This window comes from Falco rusticolus, chromosome 1 (genome assembly GCF_015220075.1).
Source record: "Falco rusticolus isolate bFalRus1 chromosome 1, bFalRus1.pri, whole genome shotgun sequence".
Taxonomy (NCBI): Eukaryota; Metazoa; Chordata; class Aves; order Falconiformes; family Falconidae; genus Falco; species Falco rusticolus.
In genome coordinates, this window is record NC_051187.1 from 1,761,803 (window position 1) to 1,787,173 (window position 25,371).

Genomic DNA, 25,371 nt, shown 5'->3' on the forward strand with positions numbered 1-25,371 from the left:
TCTGGGAGAACAAGGCTGAGATGTGATGAATAAAGGGAAAACTGCTGCTGGGAGAGACTTGGGTTTATTAAAGTACACTTCTGGTTTTGGGTAGAGCTCATCTGTTCTTGTTTGCTGGTGATCAATCAGTCCAAGAAGTTTGATGCAGGCTGGCAGGGATGTGAGGTCTATGCTGGTGTCCAGTATGGCTGTGGACATGTTCTGCAGCAGCTGAGCAGTGGGCTGTGCCAGTATGGTTAAAGAGAAATGGAGAAGAACTGTAAAGCTGCTGTTACTCACTTTCACTGAGTGCAGATCCAGGAGGATGAGGTGCGTGGCCTCCCTGGAGAGACAGCTCTGCCAGCTGGGTGCTCTTCAGGATGGAGGGAGATGGCAAATGCAAACCTGAGGAACTGAGTGGCTGAAGCTCACTTGACTTCTGTTCTGCACTGCAAACTTCCAGCTATTTGAACAGAGTTGGATGCTTTAATTTCCTTCCCTTGTCAGTGTCTGACTGGTGCTGTTACATCTCGGCCTTTTCTCAGCCCCTTGGGACTGTGGTTTTTCCTTGATGAGCATCTGAATGTACCAAGTACATGACTCCATCCCTCTGTAGCATGAGTCTCTTGGGTTTCTGTCCTGTCCGGGCCTCTGAAACCCAGGCTGGAGGAGGGGTGAGACTGCACGTGCCCTCGCTGGTAGCACAGCAGGTTCTTGAGTGCCGAGCTCCTTAGCTGAGGGGCTAAGGCAAGGCAGAGGCTTTCCACCCTGGACTAGCATAGCGCAGCTCAGGCCTGCTTGGCTCTGCACCGGCTTCTGCGCTAAGGGGCCAGGCTGGTACTTGGAGTTTGGTTTTATTTCTTGCATCTTCAGCTTTTTTGGAGAGATGTCCTGTGAACGGATGCCTTTGCTGTCTGCTTGGCTGCTCTCAGGTGCAGTAAGTGATGCACTGAGCCCTGCTTGCGCTAGGGACCTTGCTGGGAGCCTGGGTCCCTGGTGCAGATGCCAGCCCTCCTGTGAAGCTGCTGGGGGGGCTGGGGCAGCCCCTTCTGGCACTGCCCTTCTTTCCAGGGATCCGGCAGGAAGCATAAACCGCAGTCTGCTGCGGAGATCCCTGCCTCTGCCAGCAGGCAGCAATAGCTTGTTAACATGAGCTTAAGTGGCAATCCCTCGTCACGCACTCTGGCCTGTCAGAGGCGCTTTGTCACCTTTAACTGCTCAGTGGCATCCCCGGACTGGCCTCTCCACCTCCCCCTGCCCCCGCCCCGCGCCGTGCCCGGTACCCTCTGCCTGAGGGGTGCTGCTGGGTGCCTGGTGGTGTTTGCTCCCGGGAACTCCCATGCAAATAGGCAAAAAGCTTTCGGGTCTGATGCACCCCGCTCTCCCTGCTCGCATCTCCCCCGCGGGCTGTTCCCCCCTCGCGGGGCCGAGCCCCCTCTCCCGGGGCTGCGGGGGGGGAGGCGGGGCGGGGCGGGCGGCGCTTCTGGGTGCGCGCTGCCCCCTGCCGGCAGCGGCGGGCAGGGACCGGGCAGCAGCGGCAGTGCCACGCGCAGCCGCCAGGGGGCGGGCGAGGGTAGGCGGCGCTGCCTGCCCGGGCGTTCGGGTGCGGGGGGGGGGGGGGGGCGCGCGTCTTTGGCGGCCTGGGAAACGCCAAATTTCCCCCCTCACACCCCTTTTCTCTGGGTAAACTCCCCCAAATTCTACCTCGGACCCCAGCTCTGCGTGAGCCTCTGCCGGGGCCAGGGAGGGAAGGAACCCACCAGCTGCCATGCGGCTCCTCGGGCTGAGAGGGGGGTGTCGAAGGCGAGGTGGTGATTGCTGGTGGGGGGGTTTATCTGAGGGGTTTTAGGCTGGAAGTCCATTTTTGAGGATTTTGGGTGGTAGGAGAGAAGATGGCTGTGGAGAGCATGGTGTGCTTGCAAACCACTGAAGTGGTCAATGCAAAGGAGTGGCAGAACAGATACATTTCTTCTTACCCAGTGAATTTTTAAGATGGATCTCTAATAAAAAAATAAATGAGGCTGAGAGGCGGTATGAACAGCATGCTCTTTGTTCTGATGTTACTGGTGCTTTGACAGATGGGACAAATCCTCCCTGTGCTCCTTTCCTCTTTATCTCCTCACAGCCTTGAGCACCCTGTGGGGGCTCGGTTCGGGTACCAAGTGGGTGCTTCTTTCCAGAATGTCGGCAAGTACAGGGCTGTCCCTGCTGCTGCTGGCGTCAGGTGGCAAACGGTACTAGTTCTGTGACAGCAGCCTGGGCAGCCTCTGTGCGGTGCCTGGGAGCTGGGAGAACATCCCAGGAGCCCCCCAACCCTCTCCCTTCTGCTGCTCAGCCCCTCCTGTGCGTATCTGCAGGAGCTCCTGGGGGCCCTTCCCCTGGGTGCGCCCAAGGAGCCTGCGGCCAGGCTGCTCCTCACAGGGAAGCGAATCCCACCTGTAGGTACGTGCTGAGGGCCTGAAGCTCCAGAAGGAGCCAGACTTCTTGAGATAGTTCTCAGTACAAGTAGGAGTCAAACTGGAAGATGGGATGTTATTAGGGGAGGAAAAAAATCAGTATAAACATCCTGCTGCGGTGCCTGTGCTCATCCCTGCTGCAAATGCCACAGGCTGCCCTTGTTCTTCTCTGAGCTGAAAAAAAGGGGGGGGGGGGGAGGTGTGGGGCAGGTCATGGGGGGCACAGCCTCGCGGGGAGCGGAGGTTGAGTGGGGTAGGGCTGCTCCATCCCCAGCCGTCTGAATTGGGGTATAGTGGGAGGAAAAAAAAAAAGATTGTTGTCTGTTGTGGGTGAAGTGGCGGGGGGTGACGGGCGCTGCCCGGGGGGGGCCGGCAGGGCTGCCCGGGCCGCGGCCGCTGGATGGCAGCGATGCTCCGCGCACCGCCCACCGGAGCTGCCACCGGGGGCGGGGGGTGCCAGTGGGTGCCGCCGCTGTGCGAAGCCCTTGTCCCTCCCGGACCCCCCCTCTTCCCCAGCCCGTGCGCTCCCGGTCCCATCCCTGCGGAGGCTGGGTGCAAGGGTGCAGCTGGCAAAGCCGTGCTTGGCCTCAGGTTTGCCTTTGGATGCGGCTGCAGGGAGAGATGGAAAGTGGTTTTGTTGAGGGCAGGGGAGCGGAAGGTCCTGCTGGATGAGCAGCATCCCCGCGCTGGCTGGAGCGGAGGTTATGGCACAGCAGCTCCCAGGGTGGGCTTGGCAGGTGGCTGACCCGCTGCTGAGGGCGTTTGTTGGTGCTTTGAGACCTGAATTAAATCCCCTATGAGGGCATCCTCTGTGACGGTGGGTACCCAATAGGCCACTCCAGGGCTGCCTGAGCCCTGTTTCTGCCAGCTGTTCCAAACATCCTGGGGTGCTCAGGGAGGGATATACCCACAGGCAAGTGCACTGATACCGGGATGCCAAAGCAGTGAGGGATGAGGCTGGGGAGGGAGCAGATCTGGGTTGGAAAACATGACATCTCTGGATCTGGTTTTAGCCAAAAGCACTTGACACGTAGGAAAGATGCTAAGCTGTATCTAAAAAGCTGCTGATCCATGAGCGTGACCTGGAAATGTGGGTGCTGAGGGCAGGGCTGGTCCTGAGGACTCCTCGCATGGTAACTCCGGACCATACCTGGGGCATTGCTTTGGGAATTGGGGCTGGTGTGCGCAGGGGCAGGAGGACACTGGGAGAGCAAGAGGCTGATGCTTGGGGTGATGGTTGCCTGAGGGGTGTGATGCGGAGGCATCTGCTGTCCCTGCCTGTTTCCAGTGTGCTCTGAGCAGGCCACCTACACAGCATTCCTGGAGCTGCATGGCTGGTGCAGGGACGATCAATGTGCAGCCTTTCTCCAAGGAAAAAGTATTGAAAACCACCTGCTCTGCCTCTCCCTTTCTCATCATCCTTCCCTTCCCTCCTCTGACTCCCGCAGGAAAGGGGGGCTTGGGAGCGCTGTCTGGCTCTGGCTCCGCTTCCATATCCTTCTGTCTGGAAGCGGGTGAATTATTGCTGGATAAACCAGTGTGTTTGGCTGCCTTGAAAAGCACTTCCAGAGCAGTGACAGACTACTTGGTCGGCACCATTCACGTTGAAAGGTTTCACTGTCCAGGCTGCCTCCTTGATGGCTGCAGCCAACTGTAAATTCCACCAGCCTACCAGCCCCAGAACTGGGTTTCCATGGTGAATGCATTTTGGTTTTGCACCTAAAAGCTTGGAGCTTTGGGGAAGTTCTTTGCCATGAGTGTCACTGTTTGCCTGTTGGGCTGTCGTGCTGCTCCGGAGGAGGTCCTCTGGCTTTCCCTGGCTGGCTGCTCCCTTCTGGGGGAGAGCTGCCTGCCCAGCAGAGATGCTTCAAAGGCCTCTGACAGCTGATGCCTTGGGGACAGGCTCACAAGCTTTGTCCTTATGCTGCTGTGGGCTCCAGCACACACCTCTGCCCCTGGGGTGCTGTGTGAGGCTGAGTTATGGGTCTGTCCTGGGAACTGACTTTTTTTTTTCTCATGCTGGGACCTGTCCCTGTGCAATGCAGCAGGCAGATGTATTGACTCCTTCTATGCATGCCTTGTGCCTTCCACTTGCTGTTACAAACCGCAATAAACCTGGCTTAACTTGCCAAGGTGCTAGCTCAAGCCCTCCTGACACGACTTGCATGAAAACCAAATGAAATGTTTATATAGGGACTTTGCATGGAATGAGCTGCAAGTGGCACCTTCAAATAAATGTGTGTGTGCCCACCCCACCGCGCTGCACCGCTCTCCCGACCCCCTCCCAGCCTTGCACATGTCAGCTGTGAGGCAAAGGGCTTGTTTCAAAACTTTATCTAGGCTTCCCATGCATTGCCTCGCATGCCTTTCTGACATGAAGGAGGTTTTGAGTTTATGGATTTGCCCTTCCTCGGGGGTGCATCTGCCCAGCTGCTCTGCAAGGACATCTCCTGCGCCCCAGGAGCTGTGCTGCACCCTTGTCCTCTGGAATGCTCTTTTCATTGATATTTTCTGAGAACAAAAATGCTTGCTTTGTTTCCCCTGCCCCTTTCTTTCCCCACGCAGAAGGGGAGGGAGAAAATGACTAAAATATTTTCTTGTAACAAAAGGCTGAGGGTGAATCTAGATCAGCCATTCTGATCCATTTAAGGCAAAATCTCCAGGGTTTTCAGCGAAGAAATTAAAACACTGGAGCTTTCTCTTTTCTTCAGAAGAACAAACAGGAGCGGTTACCACTTCCTCTAGCTCATAAACAAAACCAGCCCGACGTCTCCAGGAGAAACCCTGCCAAGAGACTTTCCTTCCTAATTGTTTGATATTTTTTCAGTTCTGATTAGTATTCGGGAGTGCCTGGCACACAAGCGGGAAGTTTCAGGAACAGGCTGTAGATCTTGCTTCAAGCAGATCCTACCCCCTCTTTCCATCCCGTGCCCTCCTCGGCTGTCCCACTCACCCTCTCCCTCCCTCCCTCCCTTTTCTTTCTGCTTTGTTTTCCTTCATTCTTCCAGGGCTGCTGGTGGTGTCTTCTGGCCACCAAACTCTGGCACTTGCTTTTCTTGTTGAAGCATTGCTGCATTTGCAGGAGCTGCGTCAAGGGCTCTAAAGGCTTTTTCTTGACCTGCTCTTCTGCAGTTCCTTTGCTTTGCTTTCAGGCTTCGCTCTCCGGAAGGAGCTTTGGCTGGACCAGCTGCAGGGGGATTCACCTTTCCTTGGAGGAAAGAGGAGGGCATTTGGACCAAACTTAATAAATGCTATAAAAGAATAAAGGGTGCAACTGTCTCGGTGTCCCGCGGTGTGGGGATGGAGTCTGCTGCAGAGCTGCTCCCACCTGTGCACCATGAAATCTCCTCTGTCGGCCCCAGCGTCCTCTGGACTTTGTCACCAGTAAAAATCCTTTCTGTGGCAGTATGGGAGCCTCCAGCTCGCCTTGGAGGTCCCCAGCATGGAGTCCTGTGTGGCTGCTCGCTCTGTCATGGGACAGTGACTCATTGGAGGCTGTCCCGGGGGAAGCAGGGAAACCAACTTGGGATTATTACTTTTTTTTTTAACCTCTGACATCCTTCCCTAGGCAGCCAGTCTGGGGCTGTACCTGCTGCCAGTGCTCCTGCCCTGAGCTCCTGCCCTGATCCCACTTTTCCGAGTGACTTTACTGTGCAGAGAAGAGCTTTCCTACGTCTGTTTGTGGCTGGGTTTTAATGTCTAACATTGTTCTGAGTTCTGTTCTTGCATCATGTGCTGGAGATTAGGAAATCGGTAGCGATAATAAATATCGCTGAATGAGTGGGTGTGGGCAGGAGGGAGGGAGAAGAGTGATTTAAAGGGCAAGAAAAACTGTGTGTTCCCCACGGGCAGCGCTCTTTTTGCAGGGGTGAGTCAAGCTTTTATGCCCCCTTTTGCAGGAGGCACCTGTGTGATAAAACAGTTCATTTTTGAGTGTGTGGTTGGAAATGCCTCTCAGCAAAATTGGGTTGTGTTGGGATATGGCGTGTGTCCCCCAAGCATCCCACCTCCCCTGCAAGTGGTGGTCCAAAATCCCCTTCCTGCTGGGGGGATGGGAGCTTGGGGATACAGGGTCCCCGTTAGCCATGTGCCGTTGTTCAGTCCCTTCTGGGCCGAGCACCAAAATCCCTTCGTTGGAAACCAGTTTGTTGAGTGTCTAGTGTGTGCTTCCTGCCTCTGGGAACACACAGCTTTGACTCTGTGACTCAGCCTGAATTTCTTCATCGTATAAACAACCATCACGTCTTGGGCTTTTCTCACGCTTTCCCTGCTGTAGTTTCCAAGCAGTTTGTAAACTGCTTGCAGACTCTGGCTGGTAACCCCTCCGGGCAGGCAGGTGAAGCAGCATTTGCTTCTCTTTAATTTTTCAAGAGGGGAAACTGAGGCTCCAAAAGCTGAAGTAACTTACCAGAAATCACGTAGGGAAATGATGGCAAAGCACAGAGCCCTGTGGAGACTGCAAGATTGCACCTTCGGTCTTGCTGTGGCTGAGCTGATGGCTTTGCTCCTTGTGCTTTGCCCCAGGCCGTGTTCAGGACGGAGGGGCAGAGCAGTCACCCAGCCTTGCTGTTCCTGGTCTTGAGCAAGATGCGCAGGTATCTCTGGATGCACTTCTCCTCTTTCCATGAACACTGTAGCTGCCGGGGCAGGGGATGCCCAGAGGGAAAGGCACTGCTGAAGCGGTGTTTGGGGAGCAGTTCCTCGTGGAGCTCCATGTGCAGCTTGTTGCAAGGTTCTTATCACTGCAGCCAGCGTCTGAGCAGCTCGAAAATGGCATTAGCAATATTCCTCTGGGGCAGGAAGATATTATCCCCTTTTTACAGAAGGGAAGGGCAGCTAATACAGCACAGGATTAGTGCTGGGATTTTTCTAAAGCTTCCTGGTTAAGAAGGCTGTGACTTGCAAGTCACTTCAGTTACTCAAGAGCCCGTGTGTAAAATTTCTGGTTGGAGCAGAACATTGAGCTTGGGTCTGTGATGGCCCAGTAACTCCAAGCTGCTCAGCAGCTGCAAGATACCACAATGATTGCAAACGCCTTTTTTGGACCACTCCTTCCTCCTTGAGTTTTACCTACCAAGGTTTCCATCCTATTTTTTTTTTTTTTTTCATTTCCTGATATTTGCCTCGTGGCTGGGATGGGATGGGAGAGGCTTGGCAGGAGCAGGGGGAGATGCCATGGGGTGGGGGTGATAAGCAAATCTTTGAAAACAAAGTTCAGGCAAATGTATGACCAAGTGGAGAGTAGAATCCCTTAGCTGGTGATACGGCTCACCTTGGAGCAACCTGTGCAGTGTGTGAAGGCAAAGGGAGGAGCTCTGATGCTCTTTGTGTCTGGGGGAGCTTTGTGTGGCATCCTCCCTCACCCGCACAGGCGGCTGCTGCTGCTTGCTCTGTTGTACCTTTTGCACTCCTGCTTGATTCTTCTTGCTGGAGGCTTTTTGCTGGTGCTGCTCTTGCGTTCCCCTGTGCTTTTTCATGTGAAAATATGACGTCTTGCTTTCAGGACTGTTGTACGCTGTTTATTACAGATGGTTTGTGTTTGCTCTGCCCCATTGACTCACGGTATCAGAGCTGTGTATGCAGCTTTATTATAGAGTAAACCTGAAATCAGTTTTTAGCATGGGCTGTTTTTCCAGCTGGGAGATGGGAATAGCTGGCCGTGGAGCCAGGCACCTTGGGCCTGGGCAGTCTGTGTGGTGATCGCTTCCCTTTGGTCCCGAGAAATGCATTGCCTTGCGGGCACCGAGGATGGGAATGGTCCAGCTTGTCATTTCTGAGGTGGGGAGGGCTTGGCTTTCTCTTCTTTGGTTGTCTTTTGGGACTGGATGAGAGGAAACAGCTGTTGCTGGCAGCAGTGAAGTTGGTATCTGGCAAATAACTCCAGTTTATACAGTTAAAATCCCCAAGGGCAGGGGCAGAGTAGCCTGCAGGCAGGAGGGCAAGAGACCAACTCAGCTGAGCAGCCCTGTTGCCTGTCCCTGCTGGGGCATCTCCTGCTCCAACATTCGGGTAAAGTTGTCTGCCCAAGAGCTGTGTTTTGTTTTGATGGTTTTTGGCATCCCTTCCAGCACTTGGAAGAAGGACGATGAGATGTCGGTACAGGTAGAGCGAGTTCTGTGCTGACCTCCCCTTCTTGGCCAGGATTTAGCCGGATGCTCGTAAAAACTTCTTTCTCCAGCTCCTGAAACTTGTTCCAAGAGGCTCTGGCTGGTTTTGGGAGGCATGAAGATTTGCAAGACAACGGGGCACAGCGTTTAGTGTGTGCTAGCTGGGGGGTGGCTGCCCGCCCTCCAGGTGAAGCCCTGGCTGCACTGCCCAGCTGCAGCCCTGCCCGGCCGCTCGCTCAGCACCATCCTTGCCTGCCGCAGGGAGCTGGGCCGCATGCTGCTTCCCTGGCGCCCCGAGTGAGGGCAGAGGCGGCTGTTTTGGTAATGAATCTAAAAGCGACTCATTCTTAAAATGTGTTGAGGCCTGCCGAGAGCATCCTTGCTGGGATGAGGTGGAGAGAGGCTGTATAGGTCTCCACACCATCCCAAGGTGAGGCCAGAACCAGCTGCTGGGAAGGAGCTGGGTGACCTCAAATGTGCTTTTCACAGGGTGGTGATGCTGGGAAGCTGAAGGTCAGGAGTGTGGGCATCTGAAACAAGATTTCACCAGGAAATCCCCTTAGAGCAGGACACTGCTGTCGGTTCTTCCCTCGGCCATGGTCCATCTTCAGCCCTGAGTGGGAGCTACATGACAAACATCTGACTACTGGCATTGCTTGTTTTTTGTTGTGTGTGTTTTTTTTTTTTTTTTTTTTTAAACTCCCCCTGATTACCTGTACTCTGACCTCAAAACAGCACGTGGTTTTTGAGCCCTGCTGGGCGAGGACAACACCAGCAAGGCCGATGGGTTTCTGTGTGCTTCAGGGTTTCTTGCCCAAGTGCCTCTGGTTCTCTACAGACCTGGTGGGCTCCCCTGCCGGGGAGAGTCCTCGGTCATAAAGAGCGGTGCTAACGGAGGATTAACGGTTAATCAGTTGTTCATGGAGGGTTATAAACAACCTGTCGGGCTCTTTAACACCTTTTGCTGATGTGCTCGTTGCCCTTCATAACACATTCCTGTCTGTCTGATGCAGCCTTGTAACCTCGATTAATCACCTGTTAGCTCCTGCTGCTGAATGTGGCTTGGATGGTGCTCAGCAGCCTGTGGACCTCACCTGCTGTGCCAGGATTTCCCAACTGCTCGGGGGACCCAGCGAGGGCTGGTGGGGAGCCCCATAGAGCACGCGAAGAGCAGGGAGGCTCCGCAGCGCTTGTGCTTCGTGCTGTGCCCTCCCCATGCTCTGCTCTTCCCCAGGAGCTGGGGATGGAGACGTTGCTGGGAGAGGTTTTAGGGTGTCAACGACCACCTCAGAGGGCAGGTCCAAGGGAAGGTCTTCTGGGTTGACCCCACTGAGGCAGGATCCAGCGCTGAAGGTTTCTGTATCCGTCATGTTGATGTAGCAATGGACCCTGTTTCCCCCCCGGGTCAGCTCCCACCTCCCAGGAGATGAGTCCCGGCCCTGTGCAGCAGCTCCCTGCCTGGTGGAGGAGAAATGTCCAGCTCTCCTGTGCTGGTTTTGGTGCTCTCCTTCTGGCGTTTGGGGTACAGCATGCACCCTTCCTCCGGGATGCTGGGGAGCTCGCCTGGTTAAGCAAACACTGCTGGGATATTACCTGTCTGTTAACCTGTCAGCGCTGTTTTGCAGCTCCATTTAATCTCTGGTTGTGGAATTTCCCCTGCAGTTTCTGCCTCCCCCTTGCTGCCCCCTTCCCACGATCAGGGTAATTAAATATTGTCTGAGTCCCGTCACTTAATGGCCCGGTTGTTTGCCAAGGGGAGATAACCGAATGTTTGCTTGCTGTAGACCAAGGACATGGGCAGCTTGTGCCCAGACAGGGCAAGTCACCAGGCCATGGGGTGACGCTTGCGTGTGACATGTGGCTGCAGTGGCAGAGCTCTTCCCACGGGGCACAGCAGCACCTGCGGCCAGTGCTGGGAAGGGACGTGTCTGGAGCAGCCTCTGCCCTTTGGATGCGTTTCTACTCTGCTCTGATTAGTTAAATACCAGTGTTGCTGTGTCTTCAGAAACTCTGGTCAAAGGAAAGGTCTACCCATGAAAGGAGGTTCCACTTCTTACATTTTTTAATATTCCCACTTCTTAGGTATTTTTTTTCCTTGCTTGTTCTAAGTTGCTGTTTGAATATTTTTTTTTTTAATTTTTTTGCTGAAGCTTGAGGCTGTTGGTAGATGCTCACCCAAGTCTAGGACAGGAGAGCTGGCCAAGTGCTGGTGTCCCCACTGTCCCCCTGTCCGCACGGGGCTGTGAGTGGAGATGACAGTTGGCTCTGGATGGAGGAAGCAGAGACCAAACGTTCATCATGGGCAAAGTCAAAGGGTCCTGGGCTTTGCTGCACGTCCTAGAGCTGTGTGCCCGGGTTGGAGCAGGTCAGCTGGCAGGTGCTGTGTCTGTTCCCTTGCCGAGGCTAGTCCCTTCCAGCCGTACCTCTGCCGCGCGGTGAAGGTTGGTGGTTTCTCCACCCACGTGAAATGGTCTCACGGCCAGTGTATGGGCTGGGCTCTCCCTGCCTGCCCAGTGCCCTGCGGGGAGCGTGCGCTGGAGGCATGGGCCAGGTCCTTCCTTCGTGAGATGGTGATGGGGCTCTCACAGCCCAGCACACCCTTGCCGGAGCCATCCTTAATCCTTGGGATGGGGCAGGGCATGTGGCATGTGTGCCAGAAGAGCCCAGCTTGCCTTTCTCTGCCGAATGGATGGGTGCTAGTGAGGAAAAAAATTTCCAAGGACCCTGTCAGCCTGAAAGCCTGTCCTGTTTTGTTTTTGGTTTTTTGTTTTGTTTTGTGTGGTTTCTTTTTTTTTTTTTTTTTTAACTGTTGTGCTCAAGTCTTTGCCAGGCTTTAAGCTAAACACGGGGCCTGGGGGTGAAAGCAAGCTCCCATCTGGAGCACGCCCAGGGAGACCAGCAGTGATGTCTATACCTGTCACCTGCCAGCCACACAAAACACGGGCTCTGGTTTATTGTTTGCTGTGCTGTGGGGTGATAACTCACCTTTGGGGAAGGCAGAGGTGTGGTGGCACGGCTGTGCTGCCCACGCATCGCCCCTTCCCCCCGCCCAGAGGTGGCTGCCTCGCAGCACTGGTTCAGGTGCCTGTGGCTCCGTTTCAAGCATCTCGGTGCTGGAAAGCTTCGTGCTTGGACAGCATAAAGAGGTTTATAGACCTGCTACTACTTCTAAGCGAACAGGCAAGTCAGGTTTTACATCCCAGGAGCTCTGAACTCAGTCCACACAGTCTGCCCGGGAGGTGGAGTTTCCCTTGCAGAGGGCTTTGGGATCCTCTGGAATGATGAGCCATATGTCAGTGATGGATTTAATACTTAAGGCTGTCTGTGAAAGCCAACTTTCTTAAGCCAGAAACAAAGTCCTCTAGTGGAAAGCTCAGAAGGAAGAAAACTCCCAAATTATGATTTCTGGATAGTCTTTAATTTTAGGGATTAGGAGTCAAATTTCTGAATTTCTCCAAGGTTACCGTGAGCACAGTTATAAATTAAAAGTGCTGCAGAACTGAATGCTGTTGCCAGAGCTCTCTAAGTCTGGATGCCGCTTGGCTGCAGATGTCCTTGCTTCACCTTTCCGCAGTCGAGGGGAAAAAAACGTTTACACTTGGCTAGAGAAAAGAGTGTAAATAGTAAAATACTGAGCTGGTGCCCTGTGAAACCCATCACGTAGCCGGGCCCCCCAGCCTGGCCCCGCTCCGCTCGCTGGGGCTGGGCTCCGAGCGAGGAGCTGGGCTGGCCCCAGAGCCCTGGCTGTGCTGGGACCTTCCAGCGCAGACCTGGCTCTTGGCTGGTGCCTGACCTGGTCCGGCACTTGGGACGGATCTGGATGCTGGGTTTGCTGGGGGAGGTTTCTCCGGCAGCGCTGGGTGCTGCAGGCTGAAGGCAGTGCTGTGTGGCCTCGTTTTCCTCCACTGCTAGCGAGACCACCCATCTCTTCCCATCTTCTTAATTTTTTTTTTCAATTAAAGCCTGTTTCTATGCCATGTTACCAAGGCCTGGGCTGTGATGCCACAGCTGTGCTTATGGGGCTTTCTTTGCTGCCTCTGACAGCAGGTTTTCACTCTGGTTTCGAAAGGAGCCTTGCAGCAGATTGAGCGAAGCATGGACCCCATGCTCCTCTAGCCCTACTGCAGCTGCAAGGGATTTGGAAGTTACCAGCCCTCATCCTTCCAGAAGATGCTAAGCTTGTGATTACATGTATTGTGTTTTGGAGCCTGGATAGTGGGGCTTTGCTCTCACAGCTCTGTTCCTGGCAGGATTAGTGCCCTGAGGAAGCGGGAAAGACAGCTCCATGGGTGCTGGGGGACGAAAACCCAGCTCAGTTCAAGCATTGGAACCAGCTGCCCGGAGAGGTGGTGGAATCACCATCCCTGCAAGTGTTTAAAAAATGCATAGATGCGGTGCTTAGGGACGTGGCTTAGTGGTGGGCTTGGCAGCGCTGGAGTAACAGTTGGACTTGATGGTCTTAGAGGTCTTTTCCAACCAAAATGATTCTATATTCCTGAGTATCTGAAATCCAGGAGCCACCTGGGAGAGGGCCAGCGGCTCCCCCAGCATCCCACCGCTGTGGGCAGGAGCTCCACCAGCCATTCCCCTGTTTTCCCCACCCCCCCTGAGCCATTTAGTACCTGTGAAGGGCTCCAGCATCTCCCCTTGCCCCTACACTTGAAATGAAGTTGCTGACTGCACGGCCTCCCTTTTGTCTTCCCTTCCTGAAGCTTGTGCTACCTCTTGAGCTGGCTCAAAGGCTCTCCTTCGGCGGCGAGGCTCAATAGACACTACAGAGAAATGAGAGGAGGAAATTAAACACAGTGGGTGTTGGGCCAGCACCCTGGAAGCTGCTCCGTGACCGGGCTGCCAAAGACCCCGGCTCAGCTCTGTGGCTCAGAAGTCCCTCGGTGGTGGGGAGGAATGAGAGCACGGGGAGCGACAGGCTTTTGTTTGACCACCAAGAGAGAGCAGAAGTCTTCCCAGGCAGCCAGCCAGGTTGTGCCCTGGGGATATGAGATGCAGCCAGGCCCCGAGCCTGGTCCCCAGCGCTGCTCTGGGGGCTGCTGGCATCGCTGTGCTTGGGGACGGTGGGGGGTGGCCAGCCTGGTCCCAGCTCAGCATCCCAGAAAGCCCTGTCACTTAGGATGAAGTCTTGGTGCCAGCACACTTGGGGCGATGGGAGCCAGCACAGGTACTGCAGCCCCTGGTGCTCGGGAAACTTCATACTAAAAATAGTTTGGTGTTGGCTTTGTGCGGTGCTTCGTTCTCTTTCTGGTTTTTGCAGAGGCTTTGGGAGTGCTGCTGGGCAGGTGTTGCTGCTCGGGGGTGTCCTGCCCCATACGCTCTGTGCACCCTGTGCTGCTCCAAGCCAAGCAGCGAGCACTGCAGCCGTGGCAATTTCTGGAATTTCATGCTTATTAAAGGTTTGGAGATAATTGGTTTTTTTTCTTAAAATCAGAGATTTTGGTGTTGAGTCAGTACACTGTAGTCTCATTAGTCTCATTTTTCTTTTTTATTAAGTAACTTTGTAGCTCTTTGCTTTGTAAAGTTAAGTCTGAAAACACAACCCTGAAGTCTCAAAAGCCAGAAAGCAAATGAAAAGGATGTAAACAAAATTTTCTGTATGTTCAAGTGTTAGGATTCTTTTTTCCTTTTTTTTTTTTTTTTTTTAAAAAAAACCCATCTTGTGATTTTCACCACTGAGCTTGAGGAGTGGTACAATTACCTTACACTGGTGATACGCTCTAGTGCCTGGGGAAGCCTGATGTTGGGTTATCCTGGAGATACCTAATTAAGCTTAATTTAAAAAAGAGCTGCTTTTACTGAAGTTGGCAGCACATTAACTTCCTTTTCATATACCACAAGTATGTTTGGAAGGGCTTTTGGATGTTGCTTCTATGGCTGAGTGGTGTCATCGTGCTAAAGAAGCAAAACCCCAGCCTTGCTCAGGCTGCTGTTGCTGCAGCGGCTGGGCATCACGGTACCCCCATTGCTGGGGGGTGCCTGGGCTCTGCCCTCTGCGTTCCCACCCCCTGGCAGGCAGTGTGGCTGTGTCTCAGCAGGTGACCGCTTCGGTTGCTTTAATGCACCAGCTTGCATGCTGGACGAACATGGAGCAGAGGTGCCACGTGCTTTGGGATGAGGTGACAACTGGACATCGGCGGTGGCCGTGACCTCTTCACCATCCCAAGCGGGAGCCGCCGGAGCCCGGGTGCTTGCTTGCTGGCATGGGCAGTGCTGAGGGAGGCTGTCAGGTCGCTCCAGTCTAATTATGGCCGGGCCTTTCTCCCCACATCTCTCAAGATTTTTTTTTTTTTTTTTTTTAAGTGGTAGATTCTGTCCGGGGCTGTTTTAGAGGATTAATATCCCCAAGTGCGTGCTGCTCTGCCGCGGTACAGGAAGGCAGCGTGCGAGGCTGGCTCACCTGTAACGGCTCGTTACTGGGGATTTTGGGTTTGCTCTCGGCCACGTGAGCAGGCTGGCTGGCACTGTATGATTAAATTAGTTTCTAGGAGAACAAATCCCGGATTAGCGTAGCCATTTGCCATGCTGAAAGTGGAGCCCTGCTAATTAGGTTTATGTAACGGGCTCGCATGGCGTCCTGTAATCGGTGAGGGGCACGGGGGGAGAGCTGGGGCGGCTGTGCTGGTTAATTGGGAAGCACGCTGGGGTCCCTGGGGACCACTGGAACTGCTGAAGTCTGGGCTGAACTTCTGCAAATTAAAAAAAAAAAAGGCATTGCAAAGCATTGCTTCCAGCAGTACCAAGAAATGCGTGCTGTGCAATGGAGCTACCGTTGTTCTCTGCTTGTTGCTGGGACTGGAGATATCTCCGACCTCTTGTCTCGTGTCACAGGCACCTTTTCCTCCGGACCGTGGCAGCGCAGAGGCTGCAGCTGCTCCCTGGCCGTGCTGCCCTGCTCAGCGTTGCTGGGCAGCCTCTGCCTGTCTCGCAGGACTAGGTGCCTGTGCACCTGGAAGGTGAAGCATCATCAGGAGGTGGTTATCCCACCAGTGTTGCCTCCTTTTGCGGGGTTAATTGAAGTGGCTGTGGCACTGTGTCAACATGCGGCATTGCTCGTGGGTGCGTGCAACAGCCGAGCATCGGTGGACCCCTCGTACTGCAGACTGCGGTTCAACTCCTGCCCAAAAGCGAGGTGTGGGCTTTGCCAGGGCCCCAGATGCGGGCAGATTCCTGTGGGAGATGCTTTGTTTCCCGGGTCTGTTGGCGCAGTTACAATTTCCCGGCTGGGTAGGCAACGCGCAGCATCTGGATGGCCCAGCCAGCCCACTCCCTCCTGCTGAACAAACTCCAGTAAAAATTGCCCAGCGAACCTCAGTAAAAAATTAATGGAGTAGTCAAAGGCTAATCCGTCCCAGGGAAATGTAGATTAAATCCCTGCAGCAAGGGGAGACTTTTCTTCCAGCTGTGATGGAATTGTGAATTTTCCCTTTGGCTCCCTGGCCACCGTTCCCCCTCCTCTGCTGGCGATGAGGGAGAGTGGCACAAAGGAACGTCGTTGGCATCGCAGTGACAGGGGAAAGGAGCTGGCTCTGTGACAGCTTGGTGGGCTCTATAGCAAGAGGCAGAGCTGCCACTCCTGCACATAGGTGGGATGGAGACGGGGATCAGCTGGGGCTGAGGACTGCTCACCGGGGCATGTTTCTGGGGTGCCAGGGCGGGGAGAAAAGCCTTTGTGCAGCTGGTGGGTTTTGCTAGGTGTAATGGGAGGGTGGAGGTGGGGATGCAGCGAGGCACGTCCCGCGTGTCCTGCATGCCAAGGCTGTGGCAGTGCGATGCAGCGGGCAGGGTCTGTGAGCATCAGTGCATTGCAGAGCTGCAGCACACCCCCCTCGGGAGCCATGCTGTCCCCACCCAGCACCCTGCGAGCCCCTGGGAATGGGGTGCAGGGCCTTGGTGTGACCCTCGGGGATTTAAATTGGGGCAGGTCCTAGTAATAGGAGGTCCGGTGGGAATGCTACAGCTGCCCTCTAGGAAGACACCCCCCCCACCCCCCCCTCGATGGATGCTTACATGGCGATGAATGCTGCCGGTTTGCAGGGCATGCTCCTGGAGCCTGGGCTTTCCGCGCTCCCTGGCAGAGGAATGTTCACCTGGGAGGGGGGGGTAATGGGGCAGCACCTGAACACCCCTGCTGTGGGTTGTACCCTGCGTGAGCAGGAGCCGGAACGGTGGCTGTGGGTGATGTCCCTGTTCACGGTGTGCAGGGGCCGAGGGCGGGAGCAGCAGCCGGGCCAGCAGCGCGCACCTCTCCTGCTGCGGCGCGGAGCATCGGTGCTGGCGGAGGATGCAGGGGCTGGTCTGGATCGGGGTGTCCTCGCGGCGCTGGCTCGGTCAGGCTGGTGCGGCTGGTGCTGTGACGGCAGAGCAGGGATGCAGAGGAGGTCGCTGCTGTCCCGAGCCTTCACCTTTGGGAGCGGTGGTGGCTTGTCCTCCCTCTGCTGGCATTTCAGTCCTTAGGGCCAGCTCTAAGCCCAGCTGATGGCTTCGGGTCGCAGGCAGGGACTGTTCAGCTCTAGCTCCCCTTGGCACGTTGCACAGTAGAGACTTGACACCCCGCAGAGACAATCCCCGTGGGCAGGTGATGTCCCGGGAGCGCGCTGCGGCTGTTGCATGTCATATGGGCTTTTCCTGCTCCTCGTGCTCCGTGCACATCCATCCTCTGCTTTATCCCTGTGTGTCCAGCCCACCACCAATAGTGCTGCAGAGCTTTGATCTGCTCCTAGTGATTAAATTCGTATCATCCAGACTGACAGCTTAATATACCTCAGCGAGGCCGTGCTAAATTAGTTGCCAAAGCTGCAGAAATGCTTTCTGACAGCTACAGGCACTTGATATGTGTGGTGGGTTTTTTTTCTTATTTTTCTTAGTGTACGGTAAGGGTTGCTTTTGCTCTATTCGGGGCATCCTTCCTCGAGTTTCATGTAAACTGCTTCACCACTGCTGGAGCTGCTTTCTGTCTGTTGAGTGGAAACAGCTGCCCTGGAGCACAGCTGCGGGCGCAGGGTCTGGTGTCTGTGTGGGAGCGGGCTCGGTGCTCACATGCAGAAATACTGTGTCATCGTATTTTCAAATTTATACGCTATATATATGTCTTAGCTTGTGTTGAATTTTTGTTTTGTGAAAATGATGTGCTGGCTGAACCTGGAGCAATCAGGTGGGTCCAAACTCTCCCTGCGCCCAGAGGTCTCCTTAACATCAATGCTGGGCAGCCAGGCTTGTCCTCGGGCTGGTTGACCATGGCTCAAGCCATGTAATGACTGTGAGTCTGCGTTAGTGGTGTTGCGCTGGGGCCTCTCATTTGGCACTGGCAGCCCTTCAGCTGTGATGTGAAGCCCTGAAAACCACCAGTGAGAAGTGAGATTAGATACGTATAGATATATATGGGCCATAAAAAGCACGCTCATCCCTGCATCCCCAGGGGTAAGGAGCTTGCTGCTGCTTCCTTCCAGGTGAAGCTCACGGTCACATAACTCCAGCATCAGCTTCCAAGTGGGTCAGGTCCAAGGGTCAGGAATTAGCATCCGTGGGCACTGGCCAGCCAGCATCCAAGCCTGTGGGCAGGGGTGGCAGCGGGGACGGCTGTCCCCAGGCACCGGCTCAGCAGGGCGAGCCCCTTCTGATGGTGGCAGAGGTAACTGAATGCCTTGTTTTTTTGGGATTCCCTGGAGCAGATGATAACTTTCACGTCCCCGTGGATGCTCCGGGCCTGGCTTCCTCCACCAGTGAGCTGCAGCTATTTCAGAGTGAAATACAGCACTTTGCTGGTTTCTGAGCCCAGTGGAGGAGCAGCAATTAAAATGCCTTTGATGAGGATCTGCCGGCAGCATGCCTGTTCCATAGCATTAGATTTGTGTACCAAGTTTTCTGCCAGGATTGGGACAGCTTCTCCCTTCTTCTTCCAAAAATGTGCCGTAGCTTTGGATTTCCATGTGCACAATGACAGACTGGGGTTATGGGATGCGAGGCATCCCTTTCTGCAAGAGGCGCCCATGGGTTTGATCAGAGAGGGAAAACCAGACTTGAGATTCACTTTGAACTAACCGTTTTCAGCCAACTTGGAGAAAGTGTTCTCCTTGCCAAGAGCTTGAAGAAAAAAAGAAAAAAACCAACCACCCTTCATAATTGCCACATTCAGAGGAAGGAATTCTAAATAAAAAGTTAATCTCCTCCAAGGATTAGCAAAGCATGCGGCGTCTTGTCAGATGTGGAAGCAAAGTGGAGGCCTTAATTTTTTAAGACAAGAGGGATGTTTCTGTTCAAGTCTGTCTCCGCCACGTGCTGTCCGAGTGACCCGCGCAGGGCTGGAAGGGCCCGAGGTCTCTTGTCCCCTCTGAGGAGGACGAGTTGGTGCTCTCAGGCTGTGCATGGCCATGGTGAAAGGCAGCCGTGCAGGTGGCTGACCTGCCTCCTCCAGCTCCGGCTCTTCTGTGTAAATAGCTTACTTTGGCTGAGTATTCCTCGTATGACATTGTGCAAGAGATTGGGGTGCTGCTCTTTGTACCAGGGTCTTCAGTCTCCTTGAAAAGAGAGATTGCTGCAGCATCTTTCCAGCCGCAGGAAAGAACAGTTTAATTTATCAACTGCAAACTGGAAGAGGTGGCCACTGGCTTTGGGAGTTGCTGTTTTTGGCAGCTGAGCTCCAAAGACACCCGTACAGTTTGGCTTTTGCAGGGCCTGAGCGCACGGAGTTATTAGTCGCTGTTAATTGCGGTAGGAGGTTTGGGAGTTGGTGCCTGGACATGGCTGCACGGAATTAAAAGCTGCTGTTTCCAAGTGTGGGAGTCCTGGTGAAACTCCTCTGTTTCCCAGGCTGACAGGGGATGCTTTCCAGCACAGTAATGGGGGAGCTGCCACGTGTCCCCCTGGTTTCCTGAAAAAAAAGCAGCAACTTGTAGGTTTGGTTACTTCCCTCCCTGTGTTTGTAGGTTTTTTGATTGTGGTTTGTCAATTATCTGCTTCATCTTTGTTTCACCGCTGATGAAGGTATATGCAAACCCCAGGCTTGGCTTTTGAAACACAGATGCAAATCAGACGTGGTTAACTTGAAGATGTTGTCTCCACCATACAGGAGGTCAGGTCTACCCACAGCCTGGCATCCCCAAGCTCCAGCCCCACTGCAGCAAGCACAGGGCTGGGTGGGAAGCACCCATGGGAGCTGCCCATCTTCTGGAACTGGAACTTCTTCATGGCACAGCCAGGCGTGATATGGTGCTGAGCAGAAAGAAAAGTTTAGCACGATTTGCTGTCCCCAAATCCCTGCAGCTTGCCCGGCATCACTGGGGGTCAGCAATGCTCTGGCCATGCACTGAGCTCTGGTTTGTTTAATATTTTCTCGGTATCGGGAGAGCCTGGGTGAGCTGAGTTTCTTTATTCTGGATGCTGACACAGGAACACCCCAGCGGGATTCAGTGGGAAACATTCATCTCCGCTGCTCATCCCATTTTTTTCCATCACTTGCCACCTCCCAAGCATTGCGTGCCACCTGGGACAGGCAGCCCTTTCCTATTACTCTATTTATATTTATCTATTATATTTATTTACTGATTACTATCAGTTGGTACATCAGCTGAAAATGCCTCGAGGTTGTTAGCCTGTGCTGGCTGGTCGGGTTGGTGCTCACACACCGACCTGCCTTGTCCCTGTTAAGGGCTCACTGGGCGGACTGGAGGAAGACGCTTTTGCTGCTGGTCATTTACACCTGAGCCCGACTCGGTGGGGGAGAGCCTCTGCGACTGCAAGAGGTTAAAATTTTGCCCCTGTGTTTACTTTAGTTGGCTGCCACACTGCATAATAACCTGTCAGCACTTCAGGTGGGGATTTATTTGTGCATTAAAAATTGCCTGGGGCGGGCGGATGCAGACACTCTGCAGCATGCTGGAAAATGTGCCTCCAGCGTAAAAACAGCCTCTCCAAATATTTCACCCTTTTAATAAGTACATTTAATTAAAGTCATATAACTTTTTTTATTATTATTAAAAAGGAGGGAAGGGAGGAAAAAAAGAAGTGGGGCCTGCTGAGGCTGCAAGCAAAGACTGGAATACAAAGAGGGGGTTTAAATGTGCGTATTTAATGGAAAAGTCATCAACAACATGTTGTGTTTCTCTTTATTTCCCAGCCTTGCTTTTGATTGTGGATAGAAAGTTGAAGGGAGTTTCTGGGTTTCCAGACTGCCTTTTCTTTCCCTCTCTCCATCCACTTCCCTTCTCTTGAAATTTTGTAGAATTATTAATTTTTCCAAACAAAGTTGCCAAATGATGTTGCTCTTGGATAGACTCACAATTGCTTTCTCTTTGCTTGTTTAACCTTCTATTTCTTTAAGTTGGATCCGGTGAATCTTTAAGCCAGCGCTTCTATTGTGAGCACCTCAAGGTCCCTGCAAACCATTTTCCAGTCCCTGTGGAGGAGGAATAGGAGGAGCTTTGGGAAGGGGCAGTGAGGTGGATCTCTTGAGGTCCTTGATGGGAAGATGCCTCTCGGTGTGGGGCTGTGTGCTAATCCCCAGTTGTGCTGGGCGAGGGGGGGTGTCTGCATGGGGGTGCGGGGGTCGGGGGGAGCCCGGTGCACACCAGCCCTGTGGGATGGGGGCTATGAGGCCACCGTGGCCCCAAGCGTGCCCACCCTGATCTGAGGTCCTGTTTGTTTTCTGTGGCATTGCCTTGCCCCTCACCAAGAGATTAAGCTGGGCTTAACCTTCCACGGAGGAGCACCGCTCGCTGCTGGCGGTGCGGGGGCTGCCGGGTGCTAGCCTCCCCTCAGCGTCACAGCTGACATCCGCGGTTGTGCCAGGAGCAGAGGAGAAGGGGGGATTTCAAAGTTCTGCTAAGTCCAATTTGATCAAATTCCATATGGGAATGTGGTGAGAGATGAGCGTTACACAAAGCGCCTTTATCCCAGCGTGGATGGCATTAAAACAAGATGTGCTTGAGTGTGGTGTGGCCAAGGGTAGGGGAGGCTTCTCCGTGGGGCTTGGCTTCCTGCTGCTGCAGGCACGCGATGCCCTGAGATGCCATCAGGTAACCAATTTTTAGGATGATTCTGCAATTTTTCTCAGAGCTAAGGATGGGAGACAGGAGAGAGCACTTTTCACAGCCAAAATTGCTGACAGTTTTGAAATGTTGCTGTTACACCTACAAGCGTAGAACAAGCTCAGTGTTCTCCAGTGAGAGCCTTAAATGCTGCTGTATCGTCAGTGGGAGCTGGAAGCCATGCAGATAATTGCTCTGGAGTGTGAGCTTGCTCTCCATCCCCACAAGCACCACTGAAACAGGTGAGCAGGATCCGTGAGGGGGGGAGCCTGGCTGCCTCCTGAGCCGTGACGTCTGTGTACATAGTACTGGTGGCGATGGGATGTTGTGACTGCGCTTTCTTTTTCCTCCAAGGAAGATAAGACTTGCAAAACAAAAGGAAAAAAGTCTGGTTTTGCAGCCAGTCTGTGCAAGTGCCAAATGCTCGTGGGTTTTTCTGTCATGCAGGATCGTTGTGTATTGCATTTCCAAACCCGGCACCCCAAGAGCTTTCCCCATCAGTTTCTCTGAAATGCAGTTTTGCAAGATTTTGGTGCTGCTGTTTCTTTGCATGCCCTTGTGTGCTGGTCCCTCTCTTTCTGATGATTGGTTTTTTTTTCTGAAGGAGAAATCTGGTGGGTTTGAAGTCTGAAGGAGGGCAGAAGGGTTGTGGACAATAATGGATGTTCTCCTTGGCATTGGAGCCTTGCTGGTGATGAGGAGGTTTGTGGGAAGGGGAAGCTTTGCAAACCTCCTGATACAAAACAAAACAGTATTTAATAGAATAGAGGGGCAGGTAAAGAGTAGGAAAATGCAGTCCCATGCTGTGCTTGCCCTCCCTCCTCCAAGGCATTGCCCCAGCCCCTGAGTGTGTCTCTGCAGGCAGCTTTGCTGGCCCTGCCTGGCTCAGGGTAGGGATATCGAGGACCAAAGATCATATTTGGAAATGCAAATACATGGCATGATTTGCTCCAGATCCTGAATCCTACTGGAATGCAGCAGTGCAGGGTCACTGCTGGGGAGACTGGGGGCTGCCCTCCCTGCCAGAGCACAGAACATGGCCTTCTTGTGCCTGCCGAGCCTGGGCCAGGATAATAGTCCCTTCAGCCAAGATCCACAGAAGGATTTGGGCTCTTTGCGCTGATTTCCTTGGGAGCTCAAGTGCTGAAGGAGGAGTTAGGAGCCTTTTTCTGGGGATCCGGCTCGTGGGTGCAAGGTGGCTGTTGGCCAGCATTAAGTAGCGATCTCTTCCAAAGATGCTGTGATCCCTGTCCATGCTGAGGATGAATTTTCCCCCATGGGCATAATCCAGTAGAGATTAGATGGATGCAGGGTTAAGCAAGTGCCTCCTGGGCTGTCGGGGCGGCACGTGGGGCTGCAGGGTGGTTGAGGGCTCTCGGCTTTCTGACTGGGATGGGGACCTGGTAAAACTGCCTGGGAGAGGGGGATGCCGGTGCTTTTTGCCTTCCCTTTGCAGCAGGATAGGCACAGGAGTGTGTTGCTTTGCAGCTGGAGCTGGCTCCTTCCAGCTGGTGACTGTCTGGATTTACGGACTAGGGAGAAAACGAGATGGCTTTCTTCTGCGTGCCTGGGGGCCTGTGAGGAGCTCGGTGCTCCTGACCCAGCAGGTTTTGTGGCCAGGCTTGAGGCTTTTGGAGGAAGACACCAGATGGGGCTGCAATGGGGCAGGAGCATGCAACCGCTCTCCGGTCCTCAGGCAGTCACCAGATCTCATCTCAACCCTAAATCCAGGTCATATGAATCTTTATTTTTCTTTTCCTCTCCCGCCTGGAGTCTGCTCTATTCATTTCTGTTTCAAGCGAATGAACCCGCTGTAAAGGAGACTTGCATTCCTCTGTATAATCTTAGGCAAGCATGGCCTGGCTGCCGTTTCTCAATTAAGCGGAGTTTCTCTTGCCTTTCATTCCCTGTCCCCTGGCATCCTAATTGGAGGTGCTGCACCCTGCTCGGCTGTCTGGGGGGGACACGGGTGCCTTTGGCGTGGTGCACAGGGTCAGCGCCGGCTGCCTCGGCAGAAGGAGCCGCTTTGCCGTCGGGGTGCTGCAGGCAGCCATGCCGTGCCGAGCCGCTCCTTTGCGCTGCTTGCTCCATTTTGTTTTCTTTCTGGCAGAGGGAACAAATTTCCTTTTGCATGAAACTGAATTAATTTAGCCTCTCCACAAAGCGTCCCTTTTGTCTTTCTCCATCTCATTCCTGAAGTGCGGGAGCGTGCATCGCCTGCCCTTGAGCCGCACTGGTGGCCGGGGTGGAGCAGGGGCACAGGGCTGCGCATCCCTTTGCCCTCCCTCTTATCTCCCTGTTCCCCTTAATTTACCTGCAGCAGCCAAATGAGCTCTGAAATGAGAAGCCTTGTTCCTCGTAGCAGGTGTGCCACGTGCCAAACCCTCCTTTCTTTCTTGGGAACCAAACCCAGCTTTCTGTGCCTGTCCCTGGTACTGGTCTGTGTTGATGGGATGAGGGTGGAGAGCCTGTGGGCAGCCCTGATGCTCTTCTGCACAGTGGGGTTCATCCCTGCTGATGGATGATGGAAGCAGAGACATGTGAAACTATAAAAACAGGGTTGGGAAGGAGCTCAGTGGCATTTAGTATTTGCCCAGCTCTGGTCCAGCTGCTTTACTTGTGTCAGCCCTGGTGGGTTCATCCAGCTTCTCCAAGGAGGCTGTAGGCACCGTCCTGGCAGTCCACCCCATTGCTGCTGCAGCCCAGGCTGGTGCCGCTGTGTCCTGCCTCTGCCAGGTTTTCTCCTTCCTCTTTGTAGCAGTTTTTTGTGTATTTGATGCCGATGAACCCATCTCCCTTCAGCCCACTCCTCTCCTGAATGGTGGGGCAGAGGACACCTGTACCTATCCATGCATGTACGGGCAGCAGGGATGCGACTGCTCCAGCCCTTGCAATTTGGAGGAGAACTTGTGAGCAGAAGTGTTTGCAGGGTCTGGCTGTACCTAATAATAACGGGGTCTGTTCACTCCCTTGGCAGCCTCAGCTGCTCCAGTGGGAGTGTGGGGCTGCAAGGGATGTTCTACAGGACTCAGCAAAGTTTATGGGACTTCTTAAATATCACCCAAACTTTTTTCTTCCCCTTCTTGCCTTATTTCCCCCCTTGCTCCTTCTCTGTTAAACAAAATTTCAAATTGGAGCCACCAAAAACAGTCCTTCCTTTTAAAACTGAACCTTTCTACAGTGCTAAAATAAACACAGGGTAACTGCTGCTCGCATGAAACCATGCTCAGCTGCTGTGTAAAGAGAATAGAAAATGTGGCGTCAGATTTTTTTGGGCAGGCGCGTGCCTTAAAGGTATGAAAGTGTGTCTGCAGAGGGGCATCTGTCCAGGCACAGGGAGGGTGAGTCCATACGTACCTGCAGGTGTTCGCTTTGCAGGCAGCTGCTCACACCCCATCACCGATATTCTGGCTCACAGCTTCGCCCCGCCACCCCCCAGAATTTGGGTACTTTTTTTTTTTTTAATATATATTTTCACACCAGCAGTTTTTAGCCCTGTTCACACCAGCTCCAGGTCCTGGGTCTCAGTGCCAAAGCGCATCCTTTGCTTGCCAGGTCTGTAGTGAGCTGCTACCAGCCCCAGCGTGCTATGCTGGCGGCAGTGAGCCGTGGGGAAGGGGCAGGTCTTACGGCTGCTTTGCTCTGTGGAGGGGACAGTAAATTCATGTTTTGGCTTTCAGAAGAGATGAGGCTACTTTTGCAGCCTGCAACATCTCAAGTGGACATTTTCCTTCTTAATGTACCCCTGAGCAGACTCCCGATCCCCCCCCCCCCCCGAGCTTCTCATTGCCCTCT

At 53.7% G+C, this 25,371-nt stretch overlaps 2 long non-coding RNA genes across 2 annotated transcripts in view; one reads left to right on the forward strand and one right to left on the reverse strand.

Annotated features, from left to right (window-relative positions):
• LOC119155651 overlaps positions 1-25,371 on the forward strand; it is a 57,476-nt gene that overhangs the window by 8,762 nt on the left and 23,343 nt on the right. The window lies entirely within an intron of this gene.
• On the reverse strand, positions 7,615-17,249 carry LOC119155648. The gene is made up of 3 exons (XR_005106784.1): positions 16,562-17,249; positions 13,165-13,314; positions 7,615-12,144 (listed from the first exon to the last, which is right to left on the reverse strand). It is a non-coding gene; the product is annotated as an uncharacterized LOC119155648 (long non-coding RNA).